We start from the raw sequence: 22,456 nt of genomic DNA on the forward strand, positions 1-22,456 counted from the left end.
ATGTTGTAAACAGATGTGCTGTGATCCAGGTTTCGTTGCTCCATTTACAGAACACAGGCAGAGTAGACTTAGCATAATTCTTAAGGGCCCTAGGATTCTCAGAATGGTAAATAAATGGCTTCAACTTAAAATCACCAGCTGCATTACCCCGTATCAAGAGAGTCAGCCTGTCCTTTGAAGCTTTGAAGTCAGGCATTGACTTATCCTCTCCAGCTATGAAAGTCCTAGAATGCATCTTCTTCCGGTATAAGGCTGTTTCATCTACATAGAAAAATCTGTTGTTTAGTGTAGCTACCTCCATTAATTATCTTAGCTAGATCTTCTGGTTAGTTTGCTGCAGCTTCTATATCAGCACTTACTGCTTCAACCTTGCACTTTTATGTTATGGAGACAGCTTCTTTCCTTAAACCTCATGAACCAACCTCTGCTAGCTTCAAACTTTCCTTCTGCAGCTTCCTCATTTCTTTCAGCCCTCATAGAATCGAAGAGAGTTAGGGCCTTGCTCTGGATTAGGCTTTGGCTTAAGGGAATGTTATGGCTGCTTTGATCTTCTATCAAGACCACTGAAACTTTCTCCATATCAGCAATAAGGCTGTTTTGCTTTCTTATCATTCGCATGTTCACTGGAGCAGCACTTTTAATTTCCTTCAAGAGCTCTTCCTTTGCATTCACAACTTCGCTAACTACTTGGCATAAGAGGCCTAGCTTTCAGCCTATCTTGGCTTTTGACATGCCTTCCTCGCTAAGCTTAATCATTTCTAGGTTTTGATTTAAAGTAAGAGATGTGCGACTCCTCATTTCACTTGAACTCTTAGAGGCCATTGTAGGCTTATTAATTGGCCTAATTTAAATATTGCTGTATCTCAGGAAATAGGCTGGAGGAGAGGAAGAGTGATGGGGGAATGGCCAGTTTGTAGAACAGTCAGAACACATACAACATTTGCTGATTAAGTTCTCTGTCTTACATGGGTGCAGTTCATGGTGCCCCTCAAACAATTAGAGTAGTAACATTGAAGATCACTGATCACAGATCGCTGTAACAAATATAATAATAATGAAAAAGTTTGAAATATTGCTAGAATTACCAAAATGTGACACAGAAACGTGAAGTGAACAAATGCTGTTGGAAAAATGGTGCCAATAGACTTGCTTGATGCTGGGCTGCCACAAACCTTCTATTTGTAAAAAAATGCAGTATCTGTGAAGTACAATAAAGCAACACACAATAAACCGAGGTGTGTCTGTGCTGACTATAGTAGTGTTCATTTGAAATAAAACCTCATTCGAAGAGATTAGTTTAAAAAATCCCTTATCTATCTATCTATCCACCTATCTGCCATCTATTTAAGTGAGCCAGGTGATTCATGGGAGAATCATGGAGAAGCTGCCTTTATAGGAGATCAGTGGCTACAGTGGTGGGAAATGACTCCATTGACCTTAACTACCTTGAATCCAGAGGCTATATCTACAGGTACTTCAGTGAGACCCCTGTCCTCATTTATTACTGTGGCACTCAAGTCCCCTGAAAACAGAATGTGTGTGTGTGCCCACGCACATGTGTGAACATGCACTTAATGTTGGGCAGTCAAGGTGTGGAGTGTATGAGACATTTTTTGGGTTTACTGTCTTATTCGCGAATATTTGTTTTATGCTGGGAACAGCCCTTGATACATTCATTGCAGTTCGTTTCTCAATAGCTGCACTTGTACTAAATAATGCTGTCCCTTTAGCTACAACTGAGTGATTCAGGGATGGGTGCCTGACCTATGTCAAGCCAATTTGAATGCTTCCCTATTATCTTTCTGACTGGATTAAAAAAAAAAAAGCTTTCTTTTATGGGAGAAGGAGGCATGATGAAATGAGATAGGAACTGTTGGATGTCCTCTTTTCTGCCATGTGGAAGAAGTCATCTAATTTGGAAGGAAATAAAGTCAACCTACAAGAAGCAGAGGCAAGACCCAGAGTCCAGGAAATGCTCAATTTCAATTGCTCTTGAATTCCAGCTGAATCTCTGTCTTTGCCATTGGATTGTTCAATCCCTTAATAATGTAAGTTACCTCAGTATTCTTTCAATAAATTGTTTTTGGTCAAAGCTTGCTTGGGTTGGATTTCTAACGGAATCCTGACCAATACAGTTGACACAGCTGATAGTCCAAATTAATTGTTCCATACATAGTGCAAATTACAGTAAGAATTAAATGATAGGAAGTCAGAATCTAGAGAGATCCTTAGGAACAGGGCGGTAAGATGAAACACTTGACTAAAGCTTTGACTTAGATGGATGGGGAGGAATCTTTGATTGTAGAATATTCCAGGCAAGGAGAACAGCATGTGCAAAAGGGTGATGGTCCCAATTCCAAAGACAAATTTGTGAGACAAAGAGTAGTTGGAGACAAGAGTGTGTGTAGGAAGAGACAAGGTTGAAGAAGAACTTCACCGCTGAGGACTTTGGATGCCAAGCTAAGAAGTTTGTGCTTTATTGTAATAGAGAGCCATTAAAGTTTTTCAACATGAAAGTGGTATTATAAAAGCTGTGTTTTAGAAATTTTGACCTGGTAATATGCAAGGTGAGCTGAAGGAAATAGGAAGTGGTGTTAGATGTATGATTTAGAAGACAACTGCAGTCATCCTGACATGAGTGACAAGAACCTGGACCAGAGTGTTAGAAATGGAAATGGAAAGAGAAGGAGGAGTGTCTTATTCATCTCTGTATCCTTCACATTACTTAGCAGAGTGACTAGCATCTTGTAGGCATTCAACAAATTCTTGTTAATAAGTAAGGAATTCAAGTCAAGTAATGTTTTATTCACATCATCAACATGTTATAATATTTTAGTATTTTAGATTACAATTTGAAAATAAACTATTGTGTTGAATTATTGAGACACTTAGTCTGAATATTTTAGTTGTCATTGAATTCCAGTATAACCTCATGAAAATCAGAGAAATACATACGTTTTTTGTTGTGACTAATGGTTCCCTTTAAATCACAGAAAGAAATCTGTTGCTGGAGAAAGGTTTGTTCATGTGTTTATTAGAAACTTAATTCCTTACATCTTTAAAATCTATTTAGACTATTTAATATTTGTCATTTCATAAGAAAATGCAATATCTTCAGCCACTTCAAGTGTTAATTGGTATTCTACAGATGAAGAATACTGTTTATTAGCCTGATGAAAATACATGAAATTTTCTTTTTTCTTATAACTTGGCTTTAGAGAAAATGGCCAGCAAAGACCATTAGTAATCATGCAAGAAAATAGAACATTAAGACACCTTATACAGTCAGTGGATCTCATATCTTGAGTACTATGTTTTTGATACTTTATTATTCTATCTCCTTTTATTAGTAGAACACCATGCCACCTCCTACTATGCATCTCTTCATAACTTTGCATTCAGTGGTGTCATATTGGTAGCTTGAAATCCTGGTGGGAGTGGTGGAAGTATTTACATACCAGAAATTGGTAAACAGTATAAAGTCTTTTGTTTATTTTGTTGATTGTCTAGACCAGAGGTATGGCCTGTGGGCCTGTGATCTATTTTTGTAAATTAGATCTTACTAGAATACATCCAGTTATTTGCGTATTGTTTATGGCTGCTTTCATGCTACAGTGGGAGGGTTGAGTACTTGCAACAGAAACTGTATGACCCACAAGCCTAAAATATGTGCTATGTGTCCCTTTAAGAAAAAGTTTGCTGACCCCTGGTCTAGACTTAAAAAGTGATGGAGAAAATGTTAATAATCAAGATTAAACTTAAAAGTGTGTTGTGTTTATGACTGTTACATTGTCAATGGCATAAAATGTTGAGAAAATACTCTTTTGGCATTTATGCTATTCAGCAAAGAAGTTGCTCATATCCTTGATGAATGAAGTTCTGATGTATGTCTCCACTGTTTCACACTTTACTCGTGAATATAAATGAAAATATCATTACCACATTGGAACTACATTCAATCATCATTTGCAACTGATGGCTGTCTATGGAGACAAGAGGTTAGCAAAACTCAAGGAAAGCATTCTATGAGAATCCATTGCTCATTTGGAATTCATGATAAAAACTATAGTCAGTCACATCAACCATATATTGTTAGTTTCCATTTATGTGAAATGTTAAGAATAGGCAAATTCATAGAGACAGAAAGTAGATTATCTGTATAAATCTTTTCAGTTTGGTGGTTTTTTAGTATATTTACCTAGTTGTGCAGCCATCACCACAATCTAATTTTAGAACATTTTCAATGCCTCCAAAAGAAACCCCATACATATTAGCTGTTATTCCCCATTCCCACTCCCCACTCCCTCCACCCAAGATCCAGGCAGCCAGTGGTGTTTTTAGTGTATTCACAGTGCTGTGTGAAGCTCTAAAAATATTATACACTTTACTATTACTTGTAAAATGTGGTATACTTATCATTTATAATAAAGGTACAATGTATAAGATACATATTTCTTCTATCTTTTTTTTTTTAAAAAAGCTCATTGTTGATACTACCAAGCTACAGCAATCAAAACAGCATGGTATTGGCACAAAAGCAGACATATGGATCCATGGAACAGAATAGAGAGCCAGAACTAAACCCACACACCTACGGTCAATTAATCTTTGACAGAGGAGGCAAGAATATACAATGGGGAAAAAACAGTCTCTTCAGCAAGTGGTGTTAGGAAAGTTGGAAAGCATCATGTAAATCAATGAAGTTAGAAGACACTCTCTCACCATACACAAAAATAAACTCAAAATGGCTTAAAGACTTAAACATAAGACATGACATAAAACTCCTAGAAGAGAACATAAGCAAAATATTCTCCGACATAAATCGTACCAATGTCTTCTTAGTCAGTCTCCCAAGGCAATACAAGTAAAAGCAAAAATTAACAAATGGGACTTAATCAAACTTACAAGCTTCTGCACAGCAAAGGAAACAATAAATAAAACAAAAAGAAAACCTGAGGACTGGGCAAAAATATTTGCAAATGATGTGACTGACAAGGGCTTAATTTCCAAAATATACAGACAGCTCATACAACTGAATAACAAAAAGACAACTCAATTGAAAAATGGACAGGGGACCTAAATAGACATTTCTCTAAATAAGACACACAGATGGCCAACAGACACATGAAAAGATGCTCAACATCGTTAATTAGAGAAATGCAAACCAAAACTACAATGAGATATCACCTCATACCAGTCAGAATGGCCATCTGTGGGACTTCCCTCGTGGAGCAGTGGTTAAGAATCCGCCTGCCAGTGCAGGGGACGTGGTTTCGAGCCCTGGTCTGGGAAGATCCCACATGCCGCGGAGCAACTAAGCCCGTGTGCCACAACTACTGAGCCTGTGCTCTAGAGCCTGTGAGCCACAACTGCTGAAGCCCGTGCACCTAGAGCCTGTGCCCTGCAACAAGAGAAGCCACTGCAATGAAAAGCCGGCGCACCGCAAAGAAGAGGAGCCCCCGCTTGCCGCAACTAGAGAAAGCCCGTGCATAGCAACAAAGACCCAATGCAGCCAAAAATAAATTTATTTTTAAAAAAAGTCCACAAATAGCAAATGCTGGAGAGAGCGTGAAGAAAAAGGAACCCTCCTACACTGTTGGTGGGAATGTAAATTGGTGCAGCCACTATGGAAAACAGTATGGAGGGTCCTCAAAGAACTAAAAATAGAGCTGCCATAGAATCCAGCAATCCCATTCCTGGGCAGGTATCTGGACAAAACCATAATTCAAAAAGATACATGCACCCCAATGTTCATAGCCGCACTATTCACAATAGCCAAGACATGGAAACAACCTGTGGTGATGGCAGTTATCCTGGGGTTTCTCCACTGGTGAAGGGGGAGCTGGGGATAAGTAGTGCCCTGCTCTGTCAGTGTGGCCTTGATCCGGTGTCTTGCGAATGATGGTCTATGTGGCTCTGAGATCACCTCTCCCTATCTTCCTCATTGGGATTGCTGCACTTTCAGGCTGGTGAAAACCCCATGCTTAATCTTTATGGCACTAATTGTTCACTGTGCCGTGGTGCTAGTGGCTGGGGGCCCTGGAGGGATGGTAATAACTTATGATGGGAAGCACCATGTGGAAATAGAAAAAAGAGAAGCTCCATTTTTTAGTCCAGAAGTGAATGAGAATGAACCAAATGCCTACGTACTCTGTTTCACTTCTTTTATATCATTCGCTAAATGGACACCTGTTGGTAATATGCAATAAATACCAGTGGAATGTAGAACCTGAATGGAGGCTACTTCGGATGCTTTAATGTGCCTGGCCTGTGAACGTGTCAAAGGCCTATGTCCTTTTAAATTGTTCTCATGGCATCAAAACACAGACTATCTCCTCCAATTTATGACTAATAGTAGCTTTCATTATTCATGGACTAGCAAAGTCCCTAATCCTGAAAAAGATTACAGAACAGGGTACACATCAATTCTGCTGCATTTGGAGCCCGAGAAAATGATTGACAGGCAGGCAGGCAGGCTGGCTGCTCTAGGCTGTCACTCCTGAAGCCTAATCTTTCCGTATGAATACTGAACAGGCCTTGTGCAATCTGAGTGAGGCTCCCATTGAATGTTTTTTTTTTAAGAATAATCAAATTTTGAGAATGTGCTGCAGGAAAGAGCTGTCATGTTGCATTAAGTTAGCACTGTGAGTTTCATGGAAATTATCAGGTAATTCGATTGCTACTGCCCAATCATTCGCAGGCATAATTTAGTTCCCTTAGAGTTAAGAGAATGAATAAGTAATAAAATTTCCTATTTGGGATTGTTGAAGGCAAGCAAAAAACTGTGGTGCATCATGTGGTTCACAGGAACTGGGGCCTGGCTGCTAGGATTAGAATGGGCATCCAAAGCCTGTAATGCCAGACGAATGCCCGTGATTAATGTAAGTTACACAATGCCCTATAGTCCACAAAGCACTCTCACTTATAGTCGTCTGATTCTTAGGGAGATTTTAGAAGATAGTTATTATTATCTCCATTTATAAATGAAGATACTAATGAACAGAGGAAATACCTCATTCAAGGTCACTTGCGATAGAGTGGGACAAGAAGCTGAAATTAAACTCCCATTATGGGTTGAATTGTGTCCCTTCATCCTGCCCACCCCCTTCCCCCCAGAAGAAAAGATATGTTCAAGTCTTAACTCCTAGTACCTCAGAATGTGACCTTATTTGGAAATAGGTTTGTTACAGATGTAATTCAGGTGAGGTCGTGTTGGAGTAGGGTGGGTCCTTAATCCAGTATGACTGGTGTCCTTATAAGAAGAGGAGAGAGACACAGAGACACAGGGAGAAGATCATGTGATGATGCAGGCAGAGATTGGAGGGATGCGTCTACAAGCCAAGGGATGCCAAGGATTGCTGGCCACCACCAGAAGCCAGGGGAGGCATGGAACACATTCTCTCTCACAGCCCGCAGAGGGAACCAATCCCTCCAACGACTTGATTTTGGACTTCCAAGTCTCCAGAATGGTGAGAAATAAATTTCTGCCATTTTAAGCCACCTCATTTGTGAAGCTTTGTTACAGCAGCCCTAGGAAACCAATATAGCTCCTACGAATAATAAGAGTTTCCATTTACAGTGCTCTGACTGTGGGCTGGGTACTTTACACATGCTCTCATGAAATCTTTAGGAACCCTTCAAGGTACATTATTATCAACGACCTTTTCATGACTTACCTAGGTCAAATAACAAATAGAGGGTGGAGCTGGGATTCCAGCCCTGGGCCTGAATTTTTCCTTGTCTATTATGCCTCTGAGCCATGATGGTATCCAAAATATTTATGGCAGTGTTAGGAGAGACAACCCTCAACCCTTTTAAATTGTTCCTTTAGTCTAGTTCTTTTGGGCAACTACTAACTCAATTTGAACTCCACCATGCTAACTTGTATGCATTTATTATGAATAACCACAAAATGGTGCCTGACATACAGGAAAAAGCTCAGTATTTGTTCAATGAACAGTAATAAGAACTCCTTAACCTGTTATGATGCTTCAAATTTACAAAGCATTTTCACACATTCTTTTTTTTAATTAATTTTTATTGGAGTATAGTTGACTTACAATGTTGTATTAGTTTCTGTTGTACAACAAAGTGAATCAGTTATACATATACTTATATCCACTCTTTTTTAGATTCTTTTCCCATGTAGGTCATTACAGAGTTTGAGTAGAGTCCCCTAGTCTATACACTAGGTCCTATTGGTTATCTATTTTGTATATAGTAGTATGTATATGTCAATCCCAGTCTCCCAAATTATCTCTCCACCCACCCACCCACCCCCCTCGCTGCTTTCCTCCTTGGTAACCATAAGTTTGTTTTCTACTTCTGTGACTCTATTTCTGTTTTATAAATACATTTGTACCATTTTTTTTAGATTCCACATATAAGCGATATCATATGATATTTGTCTTTCTCTGTCTGACTTACTTCATTCAGTATGACAATCTCTACGTCCATCCATGTCGCTGCAAATGGCATTATTTTGTTCTTTTTTATGGCTGAGTAATATTCCATTGTATACATGTATCACATCTTCTTTATCTGCTCATCTGTCGATGGACATTTAGATTGCTTCCATGTCTGGCTACTGTAAATAGTGCTGCAATGAACACTGGGGTGCACGTGTCTTTTTGAATTATGGTTTTCTCCAGATGTATGCCCAGGAGTGGGATTGCTGGATCATATGGTAACTCTGTTCTCTAACACCATATGCAAGAAATGAACTCAAAATGGGTTAAAGACCTAAATGTAAGACCAGATACTATAAAACTCTTAGAGGAAAACATAGGCAGAACACTCTCTGACATAAATTGCAGCAATATCTTTTTTGATCCACCTCCTACAGTAATGAAAATAAAAACAAAAATAAACAAATGGGACCTAATTAAACTTAAAAGCTTTTGCACAGCAGAAGAACCCATAAGCAAAACAAAAGGACAACCCACAGAATGGGAGAAAATATTTGCAAATAAAGTGACTGACAAGGGACAATCTCCAAAATATACAAACAGCTCATGAAGCTCAATATCAAAAAAAAAAACCCAATCAAAAAATGGGCAGAAAACCTAAATAGACATTTCTCCAAAGAAGGCATACAGATGGCAAAGAGGTACATGAAAAGGTGCTCAACATCACTAATTATTAGAGAAATGCAAATCAAAACTGCAATGAGGTATCACCTCACACCAGTTAGAATGGCCTTCATCAGAAAATCTACAAACAACAAATGCTGGAGAGGGTGTGGAGAAGAGGAAGCCCTCTTGCACTGTTGGTGGGAATGTAAGTTGGTGCAGCCACTATGGAGAATAGCGTGGAGGTTCCTTAACATTTCATTAGGCTATTTAAAAAATAATTTGAAGGCTGCTTTAAACATATTCCTGTCTTTTTTCTTTCTAATTTAAAAAAAGATTTTGTTATGTTTTCTTCAACCAGATAGTAAGATTCTAGAAGGTGATGAATGTTTTCTTTTTTTCTCCTTGAGTGATCCCAGTTCTTCACTGGATTTCACTGGAGGTAGACATACGGTCTTGCAATGGTCACACATATCATTCTGAAAATGGTTATAAAGAATGAATTGGATAATCTTTAGACAAAAAGCAAAAACAGAACTCTTGATTTTTATCTTGCGAATCATAGAGTTCATTGCTAATGTTCCTGAGTGTTGCTGTGAATCATTCTTTCTCTCTTCTCATAGACTGTGAGGTGAGCACCAATACCATCCTCCCCTTTGCTTTATCAGATCCAGGGGTAGGGAGGGATCAGCCACCTTCAGCTCTTCATAGGTCTTGGGGTCCAGGAAGATGAGGGAGTCCTCCCCGGAACATTCACATAGGCTAGGACTGCCTTTCCACTCTCCACAATGTGCCATAGCCATGTTCTCATCTATTGTGGTGCTTGGTTTTCTTGGGTGATCATGAAATTCCTTACCAGTTTTAATAGGTTATGATTCATTTTTGTTTTTTCCAGTATAGTTTTCAAGATGTTTTTGCCTTATGTAGATTCCTTTGGCAGCTTATTCAAAGCTGAGATAGGCAAACCTAAATCGACATGCTCGGAGTTTTAGTGATATGGGGAGTATCCAGGATAAAACCACTAAGTAAAAATGAGCAAATAAAAATATGTGCAGTGTGATTCCACTTCTCTACCTATTTTTTTTCTGCTACTTTTAGAGGTGTGTCCTTGGGTGAGTTACTTATCCTCTGTGAGCCTGTTTCCTTAAATGTGCACAATAATGTGTACATTGCAAGGATAATGTGAGGGTTAAGGGTGATGCATTTGACGGTCTTTTACAAATTTTGATGAGTTACACCTTGTATTAGTTTGCTAGCACAGCCGTCACAAAGTACCACAGACTGAGTCGCTTAAAGAACAGAAATTTATCTCCTCACAATTCTGGAGGCTGGAAGTCTGAGATCAAGGTGTTGGCAGGGTTGGTTTCTCCTGAGGCCTCTCTCCTTGGCTTGTAGATGGTTTGTCTTCTCCCTGTGTCTTCACATGCTCTTCTTTCTGTGCGTGTCTGTGTCCAAAGTTCCTCTTATAAGGACACCTGTCATATATTGGATTAGAGCCCTCCCTAATGACCTCATTTTAGCTTGATTGCCTCTTTAAAGACCCTGTCTCCAAATACAGTCATATTCTGAGGTACTGGGAGTTAGGACTTCAACATATGAATTTTGGGAGACACAATTCAACCCATAAACATACCTGCTGTACAGCCTACAGCCCATTCCCACTGGGCTCTGTATTGTTCATCCAACATCCATGGAAATTCGTCCCCTCTCCTGGAATGTCAAATAGGCCTCCTTGGCAGGTCCAGCCCTTCCTCCTTCCTGAAGTTCAGCTCAAATGTAGGAATATTTAGGAAGAGTTTTGATTCTAACCGTAAGGTATTCGTCTTTTCCTCTAGGTCCCTGGGCTTTTTGCTTGCATCTGTAACAGAGCAACAATTTTAGTTTCATTTAATTCTGCATCCCCACAGGCCTAGGACAGGATCTAGCACATAGCAGGTATTCAAGAAATAACCTGGAGAACTGCACTGAAAGGCAGTGAATTAAACCAACGCTTTCCCTTTTTCTGACTCAGTTGAGAAATACTTTCATTTGACTGTTGACAGAGCAGTCTGAGGGCAACGGAGATGGGAGGAATGAACATGATCTCAACAATCCATTAAGACAGAATAAATAAATTTGTTTATCTTCCTTCCTGTATATTTTATGTTTAAGAAACCTATTTTAGGATATATTTGAGGCAGCCTAACATTTATGGATGTTAACACGAATGTGAAACGACTTTCCTGATTTATAGATATCCTTTGAATTTTTTTTTGAAATCTTTTTATTTATTTATGGCTGTGTTGAATCTTCGTTTCTGTGTGAGGGCTTTCTCTAGTTGTGGCAAGCAGGGGGCCACTCTTCATGGCGGTGCGCGGGCCTCTCACTGTCGCGGCCTCTCTTGTTGCGGAGCACAGGCTCCAGACGCGCAAGCTCAGTAATTGTGGCTCACGGGCCCAGTTGCTCCACGGCATGTGGGATCTTCCCAGACCAGGGCTCGAACCCGTGTCCCCTGCATTGGCAGACAGATTCTCAACCACTGCGCCACCAGGGAATCCCCTCCTTTGAATTTTTAATCAACATGAGAAAACCTATTCTACTCAGGAAGTCTGGAATATCACGTGGGCTGATTATTTAAACTGCTTGTGTAAGAGGATAAACAGTACAAAAAGAAAGTCTGCTGCAAAATGTGCAGAGATTATTTAAACAAGGCTATGTTTCAAAATGTGTGGAATGTACATACACATATTTTATTTTGTTCCAACAGTTTAGTTTAAAATGGACTTCCTAAGGATATTTGGGATTATGGCACAACTAAATGAGTGTTTATGTGGAATCATCCTCACTTTAGGGACTTTCTCCTTCTCACAGCACCTCAATTCCAAACAAGTGGGCTTTGATGAAACCTTCCAACTCAAAGCGTGCCTCACACACTTTCTTTTTCAGGCTCGCTGCCTGTGCAAACCTGGAGTAACACCACGCTAGGTGAGAGATGCCCTTCTGCTGATAGCTCAAGCCATGGAGGGTCCAAAACATCTGTGCTTAGTCTAGAGAGTTCTGTACTTTACTGTTGTTACAGTTGAGATGCCCATCTTTTTTTTTTTTAACTTACTCTGTTGTTAATGTATAACTTAAAAAAAATAATTTGTTACTTATACTTAACGCAAGTTCAGTACAGGGTTTTTAAATGGATGAACAAATGAACTGAAAACCGAAATCTTTTCCAGCAAACTTCCAAGTCCTTTAAGATGTTTGGAAGTAATTTAATTTCTCCTATCTTTCTTCTTAAATGATGTCGCCATCCACCTAGTCTTCAAGCAAAGGCACCTGGGGGGAGCAATTGACACCTCTTTCTCTCATGTCTCCTTCATCCTTTGAGTAAGTCCAACAGCTTCTCTCAAATCTGTTATCTCTGTTCCATTCCCTCTGCCCCCAGTTAGACCATCTCCTTTCAACTAGGCAGCAGCATCTCATGGAATTTTTACAATATAGGTTTGACTGCATGTGACGGAGACCTAAAGTAACAGTGGCTTAAAACATAAGAGAGAAGTGATTTTCTCTGTCACATAACAATCCAGGCTGGTCTGAAGCCTCTTCCTCTGCAGGAGCTCAGATCCCTTCTAGGCACTTCACCTTCTTCAGGTGCTGCTCTCATCTGCGTGGTCTAAGGTGGCTCACCACCATCCCTGAATTCCAGGAAGAAAGAAGGGAGATATGAGAAATGAGAGGATTTTTTTTTAACCTTTCCTTTAAGTAGGAACCCAGAGTTTCACATGTAATATAAACTCACATCCCATTGGACAGGATTAGTCACATGGCCTCACCTCACTGCAAGGAGATAACTGGGAAATATAATCTTCATTCTGGACAGCCTTATGTCCAGGTAAAAATTTTATCCCTGTGTAGGAAGGGAGAATGGATATTGGATTGATATTGGTGGACAGCTTGCAGTCTTGACCTCCTCTCCTAACTGGCTTTCCTGCTTCCTGCCTCGTCAAATTGCTCCTTTTCCTCAACTCATACCAAAAGCAATCTGGCCACACCTCTCTCTGCTCAAAAGTGTTCAACAAACCCTTCACTGCCTGCACATAAACTATTAGTTCTCAGCATGGACTGAACAGTCTTCATGTTCTGGTTCCTGTCACCTCACCTCCTATTTCTGTCCTCTTTGCACCTTATTCTCTAACATTGAACTCTGTTATTTTTCCATGAATAACATGGTGTTTCATGCCTCAGTGCCTTTGCACGTGCTATTTCTTTGAAAACCAAGCTCAAGAGTCACTTCCCTCAGGAAATATTTTCTATTAATCTCTCCTCTTCCAGCCTTAATCAAGAGAATTCATTGGTCACTCTTTACACCTCATACCTGTACTTACCTGTTCCATTTTTCCCTTAATATATTATGTAGTCATTTATATCCTCTTCTCACTATGAGCATGATTAGATTCACCTTTATATCTCCAGAATTCAGTGCAATGCTTGCCACAGAGCAGATAATAACTGTGTATTTACTCTTTTTTTAAAAAATATTTATTTATTTATTTTTGGCTACATTGGGTCTTCGTTGCTATGGGCGGGCTTTCTCTAGTTGTGGTGAGTGAGGGCTACACTTCATTGTGGTGTGCAGGCTTCTCATTGCGGTGGTTTCTCTTGTTGCGGAGTGTGGGCCCTAGGCGTGTGGGCTTCAGTAGTTGTGGAACATGGGCTCAGTAGTTGCAGTGTGCAGGCTCAGTAGTTGTGGCTCAGGGGGCTCTAGAGTGCGGGCTCAGTAGTTGTGGCGCACGGGCTTAGTTGCTCCGTGGCATGTGGGATCTTCCTGGACCATGGCTTGAACCCGTGTCCCCTGCACTGGCAGGCAGATTCTTAGTCACTGTGCCACCAGAGAAGTCCCCTGTGTATTTACTCTTGATTGAATGAATCAATGAATGAATGAATAAGTGACAGAGTGATTATATGACATTGGTCCTTGCTTAGAAATTTTAACCTTTTACATGGTGTCCTCTTTTTTTTTTTTTTTTGTGGTATGCGGGCCTCTCACTGTTGTGGCCTCTCCCATTGTGGAGCACAGGCTGCGGACACGTAGGCTCAGCGGCCATGGCTCATGGGCCCAGCCACTCCGCGGCATGTGGGATCTTCCCGGACCTGGGAACGAACCCATGTCCCCTGCATTGGCAGGCGGACTCTCAACCACTGCACCACCAGGGAAGCCCGGTGTCCTCTTTTAATAAAAACTCCTTGTGAGCCCTTATTCTGTTTGAGGTACATTTACTTTGTTTGTGTTAGAGTATTAGCATAGTTATCTAACTTAATCTTTATGGATAGCCCTGTGATTCAGGCATTATGAATCTCATTATACAGATGGGAAAGTGAGGCATGGAGAAGTTAATTTAAGTAACCCACCTCCTTTCTTTCTTAATTGTATTGACTGTAGGGAAAGTGCAGGGTGGAAGAGAGTGGAGGGGAGTTTTGCCTGGTATGGTATTCTGGAAAACATATTGAACTGGTAGTTATTGGGCTCTTGTCCAATTCTCTAATTTATTAGCTTGAGTGGCCAGCTTTTCTTTCCTTCTCTGGGCTTCAGTTTTCTCATCTGTAATAGGTAGGGTTGCCTCAAAGATCTCTAAGTTTCCTTCCAGATCTAAAAGTCAGTGATTTTCTTACTTCTCTAACACAGCAAATTGAAATGTAACCCTCCTCCACACCAATATGCTACATTCACATGATGCGCTTTTGCTAAAAATGGCCACTTTCTAAATGTTAAAACAGGACATGGTAGAGAATAGTCAGTCTAGATCCAAACACCCCCACTCTGCTAAAGAATTAACACGAAAGCTCTGGATCCCACTCAACAGAAAATCTTCCCAGGATGGAGGATGTATAATGGCATTGCTTTCACTGGAGCTTTTTTAAAGATTACATCCAGACATATTTAGCCACCAAACACATTTTGGATCTAGGAGTAGTGCAATTGAAATGTAGCCAGAAATGCACCCTGGATTCTCTCCATGCCATGGGTCCACAACGTATGGAATTCTATGTGACTCCCGTGTGTGTTGACACATTCTGTGCAGGTCTTTTCCTCATTAAGTTATACTGGAAATCTGAAGGGTCTATAAAACTATCACCCTTCTTCCCCACCAGGGTTCTGAAACAATTGAAAATAAGGCAAAGTTGTTCAGCAGGTGAAGATAAATATATCACCTCTGTGGTGGTAACAATGATATTGGAGAATATGGCTTCTACTGGTGGCCAAGGCAACTTTCTAATCCTGAACTGTAGAATCAGGCAGACATCCACCCAGCCCTGCTAGATGAGGAGGGGTCTTTTCCCCAACAAGTGTATGAATTGAGCCTTCTGTTTCTCCTTACAAACTCACTACGGCAGAGTCTGCTAGTTATCCCCTAAATCTCTTCTCCCTTTCCCCTACAGTAATACAACCCCCATTTTTCAGTGGGGCCTGGTGGCTCCTCAGAAGAAAGACTACATTCCCCAATCTCTCTTGCAACTAGGTGTGGCCATGTGACTTTGTTCAAGGGGATGGGAGTGAAAGGAAGGTTGTGCTCTGTTTCTACGATGAATGAGGATGTGCATTTCTCTCCCTAGTTTTCCTCTTCCCTTCTGGCAAGAATAAGGAGCTGGTGTCCCTTTGTGCCATGAAGTGGAAACTGAATTTTGAGGATGGCAAACCAACTAGCCTGGGACCCTGGAGACATCATACTAAGCCTGGACTGCTTACTTCAGACTTTATGGGAGAGAGATGACCTTTATCTTGTTTAAGCCATTATTATTTTGAGTTTCCTGTCACTTAAGGCTGAGCCCAATTCTAGCTGATGTACTCTCCAATCAGATAAGTCATTCCATCCCCTCAGGCCCTGAGTGAGGAAAGGAGTGGTCAAGAGGTGGGGAGCAGCCTGGAGTGTTACACTAATTGGTGTCCCTCCACATGGAAGGGAGTGTTAGGGAATAGAGAAGAAGAGTTCCCCTTCGGACAAGTTATTCATTCAAGTGATTATAGACCACTTGCTATGTGCCGAGCACTGCTCTAAGCACTTTACAATTATTAATTTATTTAAGCCCCATAACAACCCTACAAGATAAGTAATAATAATATACCCATAATAAAATCCCCCACAGGTAAGGGAACAGAGGTACAGAGAGGTCAGGTAACTTGCTCCGGGTCACATTGCTTGGGAGTGCTGGAGTTTGGATGCAAACCCAGGCAGTCTAGCTCTAGTGCTCCTGCCTTCCATCACTACAGTAGGTGGTTTCTTATGTGGGACAAGAACAGAGACACTCTTATGTTATCTCATAAGAGTAATGGGTGTTTATAACATAAGTAATGGGTAATATAAGTAATATAAGTAATATCATAAGTAATGGGTGTTTGTCTTTGGGATAGATTGAGAGGCCAGAAAAATAACAAATATCTCAGTGGTCACCTGAGATGTCCTGGCGTCTGGTTATCCCTTCAGCAGGATTGAATCCATTGCTCCTAGATTATTGTTCCATCACTGTGGGGACTCAGTTACTATGTGTCACTACTTCTCATGCTTCTGCCCTCCTATTGCACTCAGCCACTAGCTATTTCTACTCAGTTTCTTTCTTCTTATGACATCTTCTTATACATGTCCTCTACTGCCTGTGGCTTCCGCATTTTGCCCTCTTTATATATACACATTTCTGCCTACCCTATTGTCCACCAACAATATTGTCTTCTCCATACCAAGGATTAATGGGTTCAGCCAGTTATCCTCCAGGACTGAATGCCCAGTTGGGAAAGGCTTTTGCACCAGTCACCATCTTTGGATGGTCAGAGCCCCCTGGCTCAGCTGCCCATTCCCCCTCCCCAGCTCAGGTCACCAAGAGTGCTGCAGACTATGACACACCCTTCAAGAACTCTCTGCCATACAGTTCCTCGTTCAGTTTCTTCAAGCAGGAGACATGCCCAGCAAGGGAGTTTGTCCTTGTTATTTTCTCTTTGTTATTCTTTATCTTTATATCCTGTGAATGAAGCCAAAGACATAAACAGAATATTCAACTTTTGCTATTTCTTTTCCTGTATCTTATCAAAATAACATGGAATGAGCTTTGGACATGCACCAAAGATACCATCCAACTCTCACTACTCCTACTAGCCCAACTGCCTACTCCATGTAGTCCAGCTGCTGCATCTGGCTTCTTTATAGATTATTGGCCAGACTATCAATGGTGGTCTTTGAATCAGTGACCACCCTGGTTCAATCTGCTGTGATCAGAATAGTTGGTTATAAAGAATTATGGGGACTTTAGTCCTGGCCGTCTCTTCAGGCACCATAGACTCTTTACTAAGAATAGTAGCAGAAGATAAGCATGACTGAGATACCCTCATCCACCAGAGGGCAGACAGCAGAAGCAAGAAGAACTACAATCCTGCAGCCTGTGAAACAAAACCCACATTCACAGAAAGATAGACAAGATGAAAAGGCAGAGAGCTATGTATCAGAGGAAGGAACGAGATAAAACCCCAGAAAAACAACTAAATGAAGTGGAGATAAGCAATCTTCTGGAAAAGGAATTCAGAATAATGATAGTGAAGATGATCCAGGACCTCGGAAAAAGAATGGAGTCAAATATTGAGAAGATGCAAGAAATGTTTAACAAAGACCCAGAAGAATTAAAGAACAAATAAACAGAGATGAACAATACAATACCTGAAATGAAAACTACACTAGAAGGAATCAATAGCAGAATAACTGAGGCAGAAGAACGGATAAGTGACCTGGAAAACAGAATGGTGGAATTCACTGCTGCAGAATAGAATAAAGAAAAAAGAATGAAAAGAAATGAAGACAGCTTAAGAGACCTCTGGGACGACATTAAATGCAACAACATTCGCATTATAGGGGTACCAGAAGGAGAAGAGGGAGAGAAAGGACCCGAGAAAATACTTGAAAAGATTATAGTCGAAAACTTCCCTAACATGGGAAAGGAAATAGCCACCCAAGTCCAGGAAGCACACAGAGTCCCATACAGGATAAACCCAAGGAGAAACACGCCTAGACACATAGTTATCAAACTGGCAAAAATTAAAGACAAAGAAAAATTATTGAAAGCAGCAAGGGAAAAATGACAAATGACATACAAGGGAACTCCCATAAGGTTAACAGCTGATTTCTCAGCAGAAACTCTACAAGCCAGAAGGGAGTGGCATGATATACTTAAAGTGATGAAAAGGAAGAACCTACAACCAAAGTTACTCTACCCGGCAAGGATCTCATTCATGTTCGATGGAGAAATCAAAAGCTTTACAGACAAGCAAAAGCTAAGAGAATTCAGCACCACCAAACCAGCTCTACAACAAATGCTAAAGGAACTTCTCTAAGTGGGAAACACAAGAGAAGAAAAGGACCTACAAAAACAAACCCAAAACAATTAAGAAAATGGTCATAGGGACATACATATAAATAATTACCTTAAACGTGAATGGATTAAATGCTCCAACCAAAAGACACAGGCTTGCTGAATGGATACAAAAACAAGACCCATCTATATGCTGTCTACAAGAGACCTACTTCAGATCTAGGAACACATACAGACTGAAAGTGAGGGGATGGAAAAAGATATTCCATGCAAATGGAAATCAAATGTAAGCTGGAGTAGCAATACTCATATCAGAAAAAATAGACTTTAAAATAAAGAATGGTACAAGAGGCAAGGAAGGACACTACATAATGATGAAGGGATCAATCCAAGAAGAAGATATAACAATTATAAATATATATGCACCCAACATAGGAGCACCACAATACATAAGGCAACTGCTAACAGCTATAAAAGAGGAAATCGGCAGTAACACAATAATAGTGGGGGACTTTAACACCTCAGTTACACCAATGGACAGATCACCCAAAATGAAAATAAATAAGGAAACAGAAGCTTTAAATGACACAACAGACCAGATAGATTTAGTTGATATTTATAGGGCATTCCATCCAAAAACAGCAGATTACACTTTCTTCTCAAGTGCACATGGAACATTCTCCAGGATAGATCACATCTTGGGTCGCAAATCAAGCCGCAGTAAATTTAAGAAAATTGAAATCATATCAAGCATCTTTTCTGACCACAACACTATGAGATTAGAAATGAATTACAGGGAAACAATGTAAAAAACACAAACACATGGAGGCTAAACAATACGTTACTAAATAACCAAGAGATCACTGAATAAATCAACAAGGAAATCAAAAAATACCTAGAGATATGGGCTTCCCTGGTGGTGCAGTGGTTGAGAGTCTGCCTGCCAATGCAGGGGACATTGGTTCATGCCCCGGTCTGGGAAGATCCCACATGCCATGGAGTGGCTAGGCCCATGAGCCATGGCTGCTGAGCCTGCACGTCCGGAGCATGTGCTCCACAATGGGAGAGGCCACAATAGTGAGAGGCCTGCATAATGCAAAAAAACAAAGCAAAACAAAAAACCTAGAGATAAATGACAATGAAAACGTGATGACCCAAAACCTATGGGATGCAGCAAAAGCAGTTCTAAGAGGGAGGTTTATAGCTATACTAGCCTACCTCAAGAAACAAGAAAAAATCTCAAATAAACAATCTAACCTTACACCTAAAGGAACTAGAGGAAAAAGAACAAACAAAACCCAGAGTTAGCAGAAGGAAAGAAATCATAAAGATCAGAGCAGAAATAACTGAAATAGAAATGAAGAAAACAATAGCAAAGATCAATAAAACTAAAAGCTGGTTCTTTGAGAAGATAAACAAAATTGATAAACCATTAGCCAGACTCATCAAGAAAAGGAGGGAGAGGACTCAAATCAATAAAATTAGAAATGAAAAAGGAGAAGTTACAACAGACACCGCAGATATACAAAACATCCTAAGAGACTACTACAAGCAACTTTGCCAATAAAATGGACAACCTGGGAGAAATGGACAAATTCTTAGAAAGGTATAACCTTCCAAGACTGAACCAGTAGGAAATAGAAAATATGAACAGACCAGTCACAAGTAATGAAATTGAAATTGTTATTAAAAATCTTCCAACAAACAAAAGTCCAGGACCAGACGGCTTCACAGGTGAATTCTATCAAACATTTAGAGAAGACCTAACACCCATCCTTCTCAAACTCTTCCAAAAAATTGCAGAGGAAGGAACACTCCTAAACTCATTCTATGAGGCCACCATCACCCTGATACCAAAACCAGACAAAGATACAACAAAAAAAGAAAATTACAGACCAATATCACTGATGAATATAGATGCAAAAATCCTCAACAAAATACTAGCAAACAGAATCCAATAACACATTAAAAGAATCATACACCATGATCAAGTGGGATTTATCCCAGGGATGCAAAGATTCTTCAGTATACGTAAATCAATCAATGTGATACACCATATTAATAAATTAAAGAAAAAAACCCATATGATCATCTCAATAGATGCAGAGAAAGCTTTTGACAAAATTCAGCACCCATTTATGATAAAAACTCTCCAGAAAGTGGGCATAGAGGGAACCTACCTCAACATGATGAAGGCCATATACAACAAACCCACAGCCAACATCATTCTCAATGGTGAAAAACTGAAAGCATTTCCTCTAAGATCAGGAACAAGACAAGGAAGTCCACTCTCACCACTATTATTCAAGATAGTTTTGGAAGTCCTAGCCATGGCAATCAGAGAAGGAAAAGAAATAAAAGGAATACAAATTGGAAAAGAAGAAGTAAAACTGTCACTGTTTGCAGATGACATGATACTATACATAGAGAATCCTAAAGATGGCACCAGAAAACTACTAGAGCTAATCAATGAATCTGGTAAAGTTGCAGCATACAAAATTAATGCACAGAAATCTCTTGCATTCCTATACACTAATGATGAAAAATCGAAAGAGAAATTAAGGAAACACTCCCATTTACCATTGCAACAAGAAGAATAAAATACATAGGAATAAATTTACCTAGGGAGACAAAAAACCTGTATGCAGAAAACTATAAGACACTGATGAAAGAAATTAAAGATGACACCAACAGATGGAGAGATATACCATGTTCTTGGATTGGAAGAATCAATATTGTGAAAATGACTATACTACCCAAAGCAATCTACACATTCAGTGCAATCCCTATCAAATTACCAATGGCATTTTTTACGGAAGTAGAACAAAAAATCCTAAAGTTTGTATGGAGACACAAAAGACCCCGAATAGCCAAAGCAATCTTGAGGGAAAAAAACGGAGCTGGAGGAATCAGACTCCCTGACTTCACACTATACCACAAAGCTACAATAATCAAGACAGTATGGTAATGGCACAAAAACAGAAACATATATAAATGGAACAAGATAGAAAGCCCAGAGATAAACCCACGCACCTATGGTCAACTAATCTATGACAGAGGAGACAAGGATGTACAATGGAGAAAAGACAGCCTCTTCAATAAGTGGTGCTGGGAAAACTGGACAGCTACATGTAAAAGAATGAAATTATATCACTCCCTAACACTATACACAAAAATAAATTCCAAATGGATTAGAGACCTAAATGTAAGACCAGACACTATAAAACTTTTAGAGGAAAACATAGGAAGAACAGTCTTTGACATAAATCACAGCAAGATCTTTATTTTTTTTCCGGTATGCGAGCCTCTCACCGCTGTGGCCTCTCCCATTGTGGAGCAGAGGCCCCAGACGTGCAGGCTCAGCGGCCATGGCCCACAGGCTCAGCCGCTTCGCGGCACGTGGGATCCTCCCGGACCAGGACACAAACCCGTGTCCCCTGCATCGGCAGGCGGACTCTCAGCCACTGCACCACCAGGGAAGCCCAGCACAATCTTTTTTGATCCACATCCTAGAATAATGGAAATAAAAACAAAAATAAACAAATGGGACCTAATGAAACTTCAAAACTTTTGCCCAGCAAAGGAAACCATAAAGAAGACGAAAAGACAACACAGAGAATGGGAGAAAATATTTGCAAATGAATCAACGGACAAAGGATTAATCTCCAAAATATATAAACAGCTCATGCAGCTCAATATTAAAAAAACAAACAACCCAATCCAAAAATGGGCAGAAGACCTAAATAGACATTTCTCCAAAGAAGACATACAGATGGCCAAGTAGCACATGAAAAGCTGCTCAACGTCACTAATTATTAGAGAAATACCAATCAAAACTACAATGAGGTATCACCTCACACCAGTTAGAATGGGCATCATCAGAAAATCTACAAACAACAAATGCTGGAGAGGGTGTGGAGAAAAGGGAAACCTCTTGCACTGTTGGTGGGAATGTAAGTTGGTGCAGCCATTATGGAGAACAGTACGGAGGTTCCTTAAAAAACTAAAAATAGAATTACCATATGATCCAGCAATCCCACTACTGGGCATGTACCCAGAGAAAACCA

Source organism: Leucopleurus acutus (genome assembly GCF_964270905.1).
Source record: "Leucopleurus acutus genome assembly, chromosome: 1".
Lineage (NCBI taxonomy): Eukaryota > Metazoa > Chordata > Mammalia > Artiodactyla > Delphinidae > Leucopleurus > Leucopleurus acutus.